Source organism: Thunnus maccoyii, chromosome 13 (genome assembly GCF_910596095.1).
Source record: "Thunnus maccoyii chromosome 13, fThuMac1.1, whole genome shotgun sequence".
NCBI lineage: Eukaryota > Metazoa > Chordata > Actinopteri > Scombriformes > Scombridae > Thunnus > Thunnus maccoyii.
The window spans coordinates 24,447,347-24,461,976 of NC_056545.1; the positions used below are offsets into that span (position 1 = coordinate 24,447,347).

The window sequence follows — 14,630 nt, forward strand, 5'->3', positions numbered from 1 at the left end:
CAGCTGTTGAGGGGGTAGAATAACCATAAAAACGAATAAAGAAATTTGCGCAACATTTTTCACAATTTATCGCATTTGCCTCCAAATTAATTCATGAGCATTCATTCCCTAACAATACATGAGCTCAGGATCTATTGTCACCACAGATGTGCACCTTTTGTCTCTCACACTCTGTGTATAGTGCACAGGAAGGAAGGGATGAGAAAATAGCCATTAGAGAATCATGTTCTATAGTCTACAGCCATGTACATTCCTCTGTGAGGCTGTACCTCAGCATGCTAACATGTTCACAATGACAATGCTAACATGTAGATGTTTAACATATTTACCATGTTTATCATGTTGGCTTAGCTTGTTAGCATGCAAACATTTACAATTTAGCAGTAAACGAATAGATAGGAATATCATTAGTTATGCAGGTATTGCAGGTCATAAACCAAAGCACGGGACAAAATTAAATTTTGGCCCAATGATGGCACTAGAGTAAAAACTAAAGTCTTTAGAATACTTTATCTGGGAACCATGAACGTCTGTACCATTTTGTGCCAATCCATCAAGTAGGTGTTGAGATATATCACAGGATAGGTGAAAACTTCAACCTGCTGGTGCTAGAGGAAAAGTCAGAGGATCGCCAAATTTATTAGAATGCATCTTCTACAGACCTTGAATATCTCTTGTAAATTTCATGACAATCCATCTAACAGTTGTCAAGATATTTAAGTCTGAACCAATGTAGTGAACTGACTGACCAACAGACATGACATTGCAGAAAACAAAAAAGCATGAAATCCCAATGGGCATCTACATCTAGTTTTTTGTAGATTTGGAGCTAATTTGTAGTTATTGTTGGAATAATCTCTTTTATTGGTTGTTTTCAATAAGTTGAATTAATAACTGTTGGAAATATAAGGCCACCTTGCTCTTGCTTACTTTCATCTTCTCTCTTCAAGGTTTACTGTGACCTTTAAGGTTGACAGTCAAAATCTCTCAAATGTCAGATCCTCCAGAAGCCTTAAGCTTCATATTAGGACTAGCTATATTGGAGAGGAAGAATGTCTGCAGGGCCTGAGAAATTTCTCCAAACGTCCAAGATTGTATTATACTCATTCATGACCAGAAATGGTTTTGAGGAAAGATAAATGATGTATTTAAAACTGTAAAGCCTTTCAAAATGTGTTTGTCCAGTGAAGAATTGCTCCAGTCATGCATTAATTTGATCAACTGGCACTGAAAAGGAATTAAAGCATTAAATATTAAACTTTTGATAGAAGTCGGCAGAGGACTAAGAGGTATTTTAGGCTTTTCAAGTCAAAGACAATAAGTGGTCAGTTCCTGATCCAGATAAGTTGAGAAGCATTGTTTGAAGGCAGTCCCTCAAGGAAATTATGATTTTGCGATCACAATAATTAATGCAAATTCAAGAAATCTGTGAGAGCCTCCAATATTGCTAAATTACCATAATTTCCATATGAAATGGTCAAATAAAAAGACAAATCTGGACAAGTCTGGACAAACTCAAATGAGGTTTGCATTCAGTTAGTCAGAGGAATACAAGTTGATGCATTAAGACAGCAAAGATGGACATAATCTACCTCAAACATGAAAATGGACACTTTGGAAATGAAACTATATTTTTATGTTAATGGATTTATTTTAATGGCAATATTGACTGCTTTTATTTGGTGCTAATGTTGAGGTGAAAGTACAGTATTTTATGTTTTATATAACTTGAGCTCATGGTTCTCATGTTCAGGAAATACATTTAAAATTTTGCACTGAAATAATTGTTTCTATGAAATGCAGTATGCTTTTTATTGAAAGAAGTGATTACATATGACTCTTCATTGGTGGTAGTATTTTTTTTTTTTTTTTTTTTTAAATCACATTTTCCTTTGCTTGCAATTTTTCCTAATTCCCTCAATTTTACTGTAAAAAGAGCACATAAAACATTACAAATTGTATCGCAATTTTTGAGAAAAGCCACTGCAAAATCAAGCATTTTTGACTGCAATAATCACAGAAAAACTCCTGGAGGGACTGCTTGAAGATTATAGTCAAAGACGGTGGGTGCAAATGTTGTGAATCAATGTGCATGGCACAAATTGCAGCAAAGTGTGATGTGTGCAGAGGGAGTGGTGACACACTTTATAACTTCCTGTTCAAGATCTAAAAAAAAAATCCCTACATGAAATTCTTGTTTTCTGTGATATCGCTATAAAATGTAATCAACACAATTCCATAAACAGCCATTATTCTGCACTACCACATCATCATGCACTACACGCCATCTCAATCATAGGTCTACCTCCATTGCAATTATAAATATGATGCTTCAGGCTCTACTTTTGTCAGACACACAGCTGTTGCCTCGGTAACCTGTTTTTTCTGGCTGAAGATACGAAGAGGTGATTATTGGGAACCAAAGGTTCTGAGGGGTTTTTTGTGATGTCAAGAGGAGAGAGAGGCTTTAATTGTCTCAAGATTTTTTTTTAACAAACCTGCACGTGTCGTAAGTGTCCTGAGGGTGCCACCATCTTCAACACTGATTTTTTTTTACCACATCAGCTAGGAAAAAGCGTAGTGTCGAGATATAACTGACCAGTGTGAGGCACACAAGAACACACGCGTTTTGGTGGTTATTTTTGCAACAGCCTGGTGCTGGCTGCTCAATAACTTATCAAAAAAAGGGTTGGGGTTAGGGTTGTGTGATCTCACTTTGGAACTCATGATTGAATCTTGACATCAAAATTACATTGCAGTTTTGACATATCTCCTACTGAGTCGGCATCTGCTTCCACCACAGTGCAAAATAATAAAAGCCTCACATAGATTGCTCCTCCTGGGTTTGTGCTGTTTACTGGATTTGCCTGCTTAATTTTATCCATCAAGAAATGTGTATTGTTTTTCTTCAAGGGATGGCACTGGCCCTAAGATAACACTGGGGTCTCACCCTAAAACCTATGTCAGATAGTACGGGAGGCTGTAATGGTGGAAAGTAAAGTGAATCCCTGCTGTTGCAGCGGTTCATAGTTTGAACCATGTTTAGAGCAGCTCTTCATCACATCTTCATACCAGTTGATTGTAGACTGTTTTATAGCCTGTGCAGAGGACTGTAGTGTTTTTAATGGAATTCAAAGTACATGTTGATTTCTGTGCCTCTTTTTCATAAGTAAGCTCACCACTAAGGCCATAGTATTATTCTTTTTTTTTTTTTTTTTTTTTTTTTTAATCACAGCCTGCCAGATGACTGTGAGCTTTTGGCCACCCTCACACTGTCTCAGCCTGCTCTTCATTGCACCAGGTATAGCAAAGGGAAAGAGACATTTCTTTTACAGAGATTATTTTACATCACTTTTGTGTTGACATTCTCAAACATGGTGTAGGTGTGATGATGAAACACACGGTATCGGTTAAATGCACAAGGGGATTTATAGTTTAAATTGTAATATAAATTGTTTCTGTCAAGAACAATAACTACCTGATTAAGTCAAGACCAGTCAGTTTTATTTACATAGCACCAAATCACAACAGAAGTTATCTCAGGGCACTTTTCACATAAAGCAGGTCCACTCTTTATTTTACAGAGACCCAACATTCCCCCATGAGCAAGCACCTGACAACAGCAGCAAGGAAAAACTCCCCTTTAATGGGAAGAAACCTTGAGCAGAACTGGACTGTAGGTGGGCAGCCATCTGCCTTGACAACAACAATAATAACAATAACAACAACAATAATAACAGACTAATTATTTTCACATTATCTGCATTTGCCACAGGAAATCAGTTAGTTAAGGTTATAATGACTAACTAACCTAAATGCCTCAACAAGCCAAGGGAGTCATAGGGATAACAAATTGAAAAGAGTGAGATCAGACAAGGCAGCAGGGATGCAAGAAAAAGAAACATCAAAGATGATTTAAAAAAAGGCCTTAATTGTGATCTTACTATGTTGGAAACTAGGAGCTCTGACAGCAACAGCATGGTCACCTTTAGTCTTTAACCTTGACACAAGAACTGTCAGGAGGCTCCTGTCTGAGGATATCAGACTGCACACTAAGTTCAGGGACAACTTGGGGCCAGATCATTCAAAGAAACATTAGCAGTTCTAAAAATCAATGCTAAAAACAGGGGAGATGTGGTCCTGCCTCTTTGCATTAGTTAAAAGCCTTGCGGCAGCATTTTGAACACATTGTAGCAGCTGATAAGGCAAGCATTGTTATTGAAGTAATCATGAGCAAAAAAAAATCATCATTTAAAGATCATTTCACAGTTCACATTTCATCTCCACTATTAAATATTCACAACTAACTGTGAGGATATAATAAGGCTAACATGGTTTTCTCACATTTCCTAATCCTGCAAGCACTTTTATCAAGAGACAGTGCTACTTTATTACATTTGATAGACCTTGAAAGAGCATCGTAGACATAATGTACCTCAACAAAATATTCATATTTCTAAGGATTTCTAAGGTTTTACCTTTTTGGTATCAGCCTGCCAGTAGAGCTTTTATTGGCATTGTAATGCACTGTGCCTGAAAATATACCCTACAAACATGAACTGCAGTTTATAATACACCTCTAATAAGACCTTTACAGTAGCCATGGGGCATTCCTATGAATACTGATTCAAACCTTATAATACTAAAACTGGGACTGTGTAAAGAAGTCAGTGCAGTGTTAGTTCGTCCTTCCACCTGCTCAAGAAAGCTTTTCTAAAAGATGACAGTGGAAGCTTTATATTAAACAGTACGTGTTACTGTATGTTAAGTATTTTCACAAGCAGAAATGCAACAAGCAAACTCCACAACAGCCACAAGTACCGGTCAGACAAAAGGCTGAAAGGATGACATTTTTTTACAATCAGCATAGATGCCATCCTACTGTCACTGAGCTGGGCAGTCAGGCCTTGCCTTGATGCATATCCATGAATGTCACGAATAAGCGAGAGGACAACTTTGTCGGACTCTGACACTCACCTTGAACAACTCTGACTTCTTGCCAAGAATGTGAACACAGTTCTCTATGAGGACAAAATGACTAGCAGGAGTGACTCTGTCCTCCAGTAGTGACTTTTTGTCTTCCATAATACATGCATATAATAGTAGGCAATAATGCAATAAACAATACATTTGTTGTTTTAGTGGAATCATATTGATATTGTGATAGATCATTCTGTTCTCAGATTCTTAACTTTGCCTTTAAATTTCAGACATTTTCAGCCAGATCACATCAACTATTAATAAGCTGTTTTATATCCAAGGTGCCAAAAGTATTCAGATGACATGTGTGGTTTGTTTACTCAGATTCCAGTCATGTTTTTCATATTTCCGGTATTGTGATGGCCTCATAAAAATTCAGGGCCAAGTGATTATCATATAAAAGTGAATACTGCCTGTTCCTGTTGGCTATATTCATTTAATTGCTCCTATTTTCAATGTGGCAGACTTGCATTTTACCTACAAGGTGCACACACTAAACTGGAACGACCCGGTGCTCTGTGTTTAGCATTCCGTGTCTGGTAACATTCAGAGTTTTGCTGGTTTTCAACTGTGGATGAGGAGAGAAAAAAAAAAGAAACAGGACAGTCTTAGTGAATACAAACTCCATGGAAGCTATTGTTGGAGTTTTATTGGCTTTGAAGTCTAAATAAAGATTATTTATATCCACGCTTATACTGGCAAAATGACCAAAACAATGAATTCATTATTAAGATTTCCATCAATTATTTTCTGTCAATTGACCAATTGATCGATTAATCAATCGTTCTAATCTAGAGTTTTTTATTGATTGGTGTTTACTATTTTGTGCATAAGTGGCATGTGTATATAATGTGCAATTTCTTGGGATTTTGGAGCACTTTTTTATAAAAAGTTATTTTTCAATATGTAGTTGCAAAAGGAAATGATGACAGTGACAGTAGAGTAGAGTAGCAGTAAGTTGCAGCAGTATCCACATGATACAGACGGGTAGGACATGAAATGCTCAACAACAAACTGCAGAATCTCCTGAAAAAGTACAAAAAAAAGCAAGACAGTCTTTCCTTACAGCCCCTTTATTGATCTGTCTTGGTTTACTCAGTATCATTAAGAATTAAACACTCCAGTGCTTTTCACCCCCATGTTTTAGTCAGGAATGTTGGGGAGTGTGGTCAGAAATTCAGACTTCTTTATGCTAACTGCACTCAGGATGAATAACTTTGATGATTCTTTGGTGAGGTCAAAATTTAAAATTGTACAATACTTTTGGTTTTTGGCTAAATACCCGCAAAACCAATAAACATTCACATGATTAGCCTCAGCTGTACTTTGTGTTTAGTGCTGTTATTATACTGCATGTTAATACACCAAATTAAGATGGTCAACATAGTAAACATTATACAATGTATACATTGTACATTGAGCATGTTCGCTCATGCTGTGCCTATGTACAGCCTCTCAGAGCTGCCAGGATTCCTGAAGACTCTTGGTTTGTTAATTCTTATTCTATAATGTTCAGTAGAGCCATGCCAGCTCATTATAGAGTGATGAAAGCCAGGATGAGATGCTGCTAGTTGAAATGTCAATAGATGAGATAGATGTATCATTGCACTACAGTGAAATGTGACACCACTGACTTGGCCTGAAACCTTCAGTCCATATAAGTCAGTGCAACAATGCTCCAACAATGCGTCTGTTTCATCATCTTCTAAAGACATTTTAACTATAAGGAAACATTGTCTCTGAGCTGTTTTGTTGTTTTTATTTTATGGATAATCTCATGTCACTAAAGTGCACAATATCCCATTATTATATTCCACAATATCTTCAACAGTGATGTTTTACCATGAGGATCTCAATAATACTCCATGTTGATCCTTTCTACTAAACCGCAGAACTGAACAGAACAGGAAAAAAAAAAAATCACATCTTTGAACCGATGAAGAGAATGATGAGAACATAATATTCCCTATGAGCAGTGCCCTGGGAATTGAAAGCACTCACCACTTTGTTGAGAGCATCGTCTGCTGTTTATTTTGAGACCAGGCTGTGATCTTACTAGTTTACTGTATATCAGTGGTACCAAAATAAATGAAAGCTACCTTGCCTTTCAGAGGCTGATGTTTCTTTAGAAAAGAAAGTGATGATTTCTGTACAAGCCAGCATCACATCACCATGAGACACATTTCTAAGAAATTATTTTAAGCAGGGTCCTTAAAAGTAGTCTAATCAATTACTTCTAATTAAGACTTATTATGGACAGGTTTTTCAAGCCAGCCATGTCAGGCATCTGTTTAGCCTGTTAATTGTAATTTTGAGTCGATGAGCAAGTTTTCTTATAGTTGTTGGTTGCAGAAATCAATTCACAGCCCAATGAGTCTTTTCAAACTAGTTAAGTCACTTGAGGTTGAAGATAGCTGGGTGACATAATGTAGGAGAGTGGTGCCAGTGTACTTAAAGTGTGATCATGAGTGCCTAATCAGTGCTGAGCTAGTTATGATACTTAGCCCTCTGCTGATGTCTGCAGATGTCAAAGTCATAGGACTTATTCAGTTACCAATTTGAATTAGGTCATGCTTGCCCTTTCCTTGTAAAATCCATGCCAGATTTCTATATATTGCCAGCCTCTACTTAAGTTTAATAACACTTTGTAATGTTAGATGACCCATATACTTTAGTTACACCACATGGTTACTTTATAGCTAAACCAAATATAGGCATCTGTCATTTGCCTTAGTCACATATACCTCCAATTCACCACAAACAGCCACATTTGTAACCAGAGACACTCACCAGTGCCTGTAGATTGCAGGAGTACTGGAGCATATCGGCCCCACACTCCATTCCTGCTCGAAACAGAGTAGCATGAACAATGCTTAAATGAGTCTTGCTCACCACAGCTGCAGTCAGTCAAACTTGTTGTAGTAGTGGCCTCTGCCCAACCAGCAAACTCCACCAGAGTGATACTTGCTGCACCAGCAGTCAAAGCAGCTTTGATCACCAGAATTACTCTCACCACAGCCTGTCGGCCTGTACCGTAGCATCCCACACAGAGCATCCAGAATAATGCTCGTCACAGATACTCAGTCACGCTTGCCACAGTTGGGCTGATGCAGTCACAGTCCAAGTGGCCAGCTGCACCGAGCTGCTGTTTACCATGATCTGCCACAGTTGTAGCCAGAGTTGCACTCGGCCTTGCTGCATTCAGCATCATTCTCGCCAGAGACGTGCTTACCTCAGCCACAATCAGTCATGCTCACTGGAGTGCTACACAGCCTGAGCAGCTGGCACTGTATGCTACATGAGACCAAGCAGCCATAGTTGGAGTCACACTTGCCAGAGGCACCCTCACAGCTGCCATCATTCACACTAAGTGGGATCCTACTGGCCACACAAAAAGCCCCAGTAAACATCTCATCCACAGAGATTCACAACTGGAGCCAAAGCTGATCACAGGCCTGTGCAGAGTCATACTCACCTCATCCCACAAGAGGGAAAACTGATTATTATCTAGACCAGGCATAGGTAAATTACAATGGTGGAGAATACTGGAAAAGCTATGAATTTATTTATGAACATGTGTTTGTGTGCTGCACCAACATCCATGGATGGAATTTAAATATGTCTTCTATCCATCTGTGTGGTGTAATATGAAGGTAATGAAACTTGATGTGTGTTTCCAGATTTGTGGCGTTTCACTTTTGCAGTGTAAGGTCTTTTTTTTGATGCACAGTATCTGCTCCTGAGATAAGATTAAATATTTCTTGCAAGCCTAATGTATTTCAGCAAGAACACCACCAGTAATATCCCTCTGTGTCATATTGGAAAACGGGTGGCCAACTCTTGCCCGTGGCATGCACGCCTATCTGGCTGAATGACGATAAGTTCAAATATGAATTGCCTACTTAAAATTCTCTCAAATGACAGTATTTGTTCAATATATGGACATTTATAATAAGAACATGACTGTGAATCACCTGTTCAAAGTGGTGAACTGTATCAGATTATGCTGATTTTCTGTATTTCAGCAGAAGCCTCTGAAGTTAAAAAAAAAACAAAAAAAACCACATTGCTTATCTGCTGTTATGACCCTACTTGTGAAATATTAAGTATTAAAGGTTAATTTAAAAAACTGAACACTGTCTTGCTTACTGCTGGTTTGTTTCATATTTATTTAATACATGGTTTCAGTCGAGAACTCGTGAAGTTGTGCTGCCCTCCAATGTAGCTGTCACACATTCACAAGTGCACATTTTTAATAAAACTGATAAAGTAAATTGGTGAAAAATTCTATCTAATACTGTCAGATTTTCTCTGTAATGTCAGCAATCCCTCTTTCATGTTAAATCTGAATTTGGGCTTTACTACTACAGTATATAGCATATTTCTCCATTTAAACCAAACAGTCCAGATTAAATTTAGGCCAGAACCCGACCTCATTAATCATAAAGCTGCACTTTATTGCTCATATTGTATATAACAGTATATCCTTGTTTGGTTAGGATAAGAAAACAAGAACACATATTCAACACATTTTCTGGCTAAGAGGCAAAGACAAGCCTGTAGCACCTCAAGGTGAATCACCGCATGGATGTTTGATTTATGGTTTAAATTATTCTGTTGGGCCAGTCTAGTGCGTGTGCTGAACTCTACTGCTCTTTGTATGGCTATTACCAGAGAGTGAAACCTTGCATCCCAATTACAGTTAGGCTATATAGCTGTCATTCATGTTAGTAATGACTATAGCTTCTACTTGTACTGAACAGGCAGCCTGCCTATGAATATTTTGCCTGTTAGAGTGATCGATCGCTACTGATCAAGCCACTTCAAAGATGCACTCTTATTGTAAATTGGATAGATTAAATCCCAGAAATAAAGTGACTCACATGAAAAATAAGTAGGCTCTCAACAGCAGCACAGGACATCATACATGCATGAATTGTGGTATGCGTGTTCAAAATTTAATTCTAATGTGCACACCGATGTTGATCACAGTAGTCAACATTTACCTTGAGGTATATGCCCATGTGTGACTGACCCATAACCTAAAGGAATATCCATCATGTCTAACTTTGATGATTCAATAAAAAGATTCAGGATATGGTCAGCTACTGTACTGTAGCTTTACTTTAAAATTAACAGGATCAGAGTTACAGATTCTAAAATATTTAGAGGAGTCATTTGAGAAAATGTTATTGCTTGATTGATCATAGCTCCAGTGCTCTCTGCTTTAATTTCATGACTCTATTTTATGTTGAGACATGTTCATCCTTTACAATATCATTGGTCTCTTAAATTAACTAGATAGTCATGGGCTGCATTGGATGGCAGTCTCCTCCAAACCACTTCTATACTGACTAAGACTCTACAGCCAGAGGCTTTGTTAGGCTGTTTTCAAGCACAGTGGTGCTTTGAGCTAACATGGTGATGTTTAGTAGGTATAATGTTAACCATGGCCACCATTTTAGTTGTGTTAGCACACTTACATTTGCTAATTAGCTCTGAACACACAAAGTACAGCTTTGTGAGGCTGACGGGAAATGTCATTACATTTGCAGAACAAATTAAATTTTGACCCAGAGGAAAAGTCAAGTACTACCAAAGTTATTACAATTTGTCCTGAAGAGAAGATGTATATCTGTATCAAATATCATGGCTATCCATCCAGTAGTTGTACCCCAGGTTGGCGCTAACGGAAAAGTCATTAGGACTAAGTCATTAGGATAAATCATCTGGGAACCATGAATATCTTAGCAAAATTTCATGCCAATCCATCCAACATTTGTTGAGAGTTGTGTAAGTGGGGACCAACCGTTGCCATCCCAGTAAGGCCATGCTGCTAGTTCGGCTGATGATGTACAGTAAGGACAGAAAGTGAATATAGGTCTGGAGAACACCTGACATGTTCATGCACAGGCCATCTTTGTTGCAGTAGTGATGGAAAGTGTTGTATGGAGCATTTGATTAATGGTGATGACATGGAAGTCCCATCGGATAATAAACAGCCCATGTCATCCGGTGTGTCTTTACTCCCAGTGAAATTACAAGACCCGGCACAAAATGCAGCTAGACACATTTGCCCTGTAGGGTCTAGCCCTTCTCTTATCTTACACCATTTCTCCTATTACTTTGGAGGACTGTCTGACAGTCCGCTGCCAGTCTTCTGAATGGACTGTTGTATGAAATCAATGCTATCAATGCTGTTACACTTTTTAGACTCACTTTAAGACCTAGAAGCTAGTTTTGATTTAAGTCATGGTGTACCAGGTTAGTGGGCCAACAATTAAATGTTGCTGGAGAGGTATTACATTTGTGGCACAGGATAACCAATGTTGGTTTCAGTGGTAATGACTGTAGAAGTTATGAAAAGATCAAATGATTGGCTTATCATTTTAATACAGAGTTGTGGAAGTAAGATCATTACTTTTTGCTCTGTTACTGTGTGTGTTGGAAAGGAAAGTTCTCTTATTATTCTTGTCTCTCTCAAATTAGGTGATGCTCTGGGTTCCTACTTTTTAAGGAGGGTAAAACTCCATATGTGACACCAGATCATATAACATCTCATGGCCTTATGCCAATTGGTTGAAAGTGTTTAAGATAATATACATTGACCAATCACAGATAATTTCTCTGTTCTTTCACAAACTATAATAGATTAGGTTTGCTCCTTGTTCATTGAGACAAGCTGATGCAAACCTTTGTGTGTGTTCTGTCTCCTTATTGTACAATAATAATTTTTAATCTTCAACCCAGCAGTGTTTTGTGTATTATTTCGCATGTGTGTTCAGTGTTTTCAGACAATTTCCATGACATGACCTTATGATTTCCACTTTGTACTTGTTTTTACCTTTTGGGACCAACCAGGGAATGGGTGCCATCCAGTCCCTCTTTAATTAGCGAATCCCACATATTGCCTAGAGTACAGTATAGTATATAAAGGAAACTATCTGAGAACCCTAAAGCTTATGAGTTATCTAATACAGCACATTCTACTAACAGTTCATAAGTATAAGATTTAGATGTAGTAATTTGGGGGTGCAGTTGGAAAAAGTATTTTGCATAGTGCCTGAAAACCCCAATGTGACATGAAGGGTTTAGCTCATTAACAAAACTAGACAGTGTGGAAGTTTAAACAGCTGAGCTGCTGTTGCTTCTGGGCTCATCTTGAAATGTCTTTAGAAATATACTTTATTGGATACTAAATGTTAAAAATGAACAAGTGTGTAACTTATCTGTACAAAGTGATCCCTTGTTTATAATTTATGGATTCCTGGCTTGAAGCCAATGTTCCTCTGGGAGACAAATATGATGGAGCGGTGACTCAGCGTCCAAAAGTGGACAACAGTTTGTTCGCAGTTGAGTGATGGATATGCTGTCTCTCTATAAATGACTTTGCAGATAATTAGTTTGAGCACATGTCATCGTAAGTTTTAAATGATTTATTATGATACTTTCAGTCCTGCTTGTTAGCATAGTCATTTTTTATTTTGAGTTCTAAAGAAGGATTTTTATTTTTAATGCATCTATTGGTGAAAGTTGCTTGAATAGTAACAGTTCCTGTAAGGTTAATGTTCCAGGTGTTGAGTGTGTTGAGACTGCTTTGAAATCAAACAAAAATCTTTGATTGTAATTAGTCTTCAGGTCAATGAGTGTTCTCACAGCATATTTAAGGCTTGTGGTTGTTACCAATTTCAAACTCATTTTCTACTGGATTTGGTGTCAAGACACCAGCTGACCCCCCCCCCCCCAGCCTTAAGCAGCCCATCAAGCACTCCAAAAACTGAATTGTTCCAACAATCAGACACCAGTGAGATAGCTAAGAAGGGTTTAGAGAATGAATCAAGTGAGCAATCAGCAGGTTAATCATAAAACAATTACTGCCATGCAAACAAGTGGAACATGCTGTTACCCTTGAATAATGCAGGCGCCCCCAGGGCCAATTAGTGGGGGTGCATCATCACTTCAAATGTGATTTCTCAGGTGATAACTTTGTCGCCACTGGCCTGATTTTTACAAAGACCTAAAGGGATAATGCAGTTTTGCACAGAGTCTGGTGTGCACTGACTCCAACTTTCAACATCACTGTTCATTCTGCTGGTTCCTAAGAGTACTGAATGATCTCATACACCTTGTTTATCATTTTTCAGTGTATCTCTATTCCTATATCCTTTTTCCACTGGCATGGTATTGCATGCTGTATCCATTGCATGCTTTGTCATGCCACACTCATTTGTATTCCCATAGCATCCTCACAGCAGTGGGTTGCTGTGCTGACCTGCAATATTATTCCCTGCACACAACATTACTGTGAACTGACTGGCTAAACATGTCTAAACATGTATGACCATGAAGGTCACTACTGAGAAGAAGCATTTTTGGTCCGCCTTGTTATGGAATTTTATTTCACTTTAAAATCCCTGTTCTTACAGTCATCAAAATATTCCTTTGGATCACTCTATTTTTGTGAATGGATCAGTTGCAAGGAATGAAGGGAAGGAAAGAGATGCACCACATGTGAACTATATAGCAGGCACTTCCAATCTCCATATACATCATATACAACATCCCAGTTGTCACAACACAAGCCTCCAGCCTAATGGAAATCTGTCATGAGTGCTGGCCAATCACCAGATCAGACTTTTGGTAGCTGTACTGTAAGTTGCACATATCACTCCACAATCCTTTCCAACTGGTGCCCATTTGGAACATTCAAAGCCAGTTTGGTTACCCCTCCTAATGGGCAATGGACTTTGTTCCAGCTGTAATCATAATCCATTGAAGAGATGCAGAACTTGTCAGTCTGAACAGAGATATTAATTTCCCCTCCATGTGGGGCCCCGCTCTGCTAGCCATGTAATGCTATCAGCTTTGAAGGAATCTTGTCTGGTTAAGCCTTTCACAAATGTTCTGTTTGACATCCATATTCTTGCTTAGAATTTATTTCCACTGATGGTATAAGAATGACATTCTTTTCCATATAAGAGCATCGCAATGGCGAGCTCGTATGCCTCTGAAATTAGACGGTTACTTTTGATGTAAATTAATAATCTTTTTATTTATTTATTTAAATTTTTGAGTATGTTTTGTGCTAACTGTAATGAGCAGTCTAAAATAATAATGAATGTACAGTATTTGCACTAGATAATAGGTGTCCTGATGTTTGGACAAATTGTTGTGTTCACTCTTCATAAATTAACACACAAGTTAGTATCAGAAGATAATGAGTTAAAAATTACAAATGGGTTAGTCAGTACAAAAGCACTCGATATATGTATGTTGTCAAGGATGCTGAATAGAAACAGCACTATTTTTGTATGTAGTTGAATTGAAACCCCAATTATCCACTGGACACTTCAACAACAACATTAATTGTATTGGGATTTATTTGTCTTTTATTGTTTTTTTCCCCCGCGTTTTTTTTTTGTTTTGTCTTCGGTAAACAGTTGCTTCTTATTCATGCTCTTACTCATAAAGCTAAGAATGTATCTTTGCCTTAGAACGACTGCTAATGATGTAGTTGTTTTTTTTTTGGGGGGGGGGGGGGGGGATTTGCTGTTGCATTAGCAGAGAATTACTTAAACTTGATGCCAAATAACACATTGGCATTTGCACCCTAAACTAGAGTATAAAAGAAGACCTTTTTGCTGTTTTGG

The 14,630-nt window shown here is 38.0% G+C and overlaps 1 protein-coding gene across 4 annotated transcripts in view; it reads right to left on the reverse strand.

The window, feature by feature from the left end:
- The window catches only part of gabrb4 (gamma-aminobutyric acid type A receptor subunit beta4), a 198,404-nt gene that overhangs the window by 103,451 nt on the left and 80,323 nt on the right, over window positions 1-14,630 (reverse strand). The gene's annotated exons all lie outside the window — the stretch shown is intronic.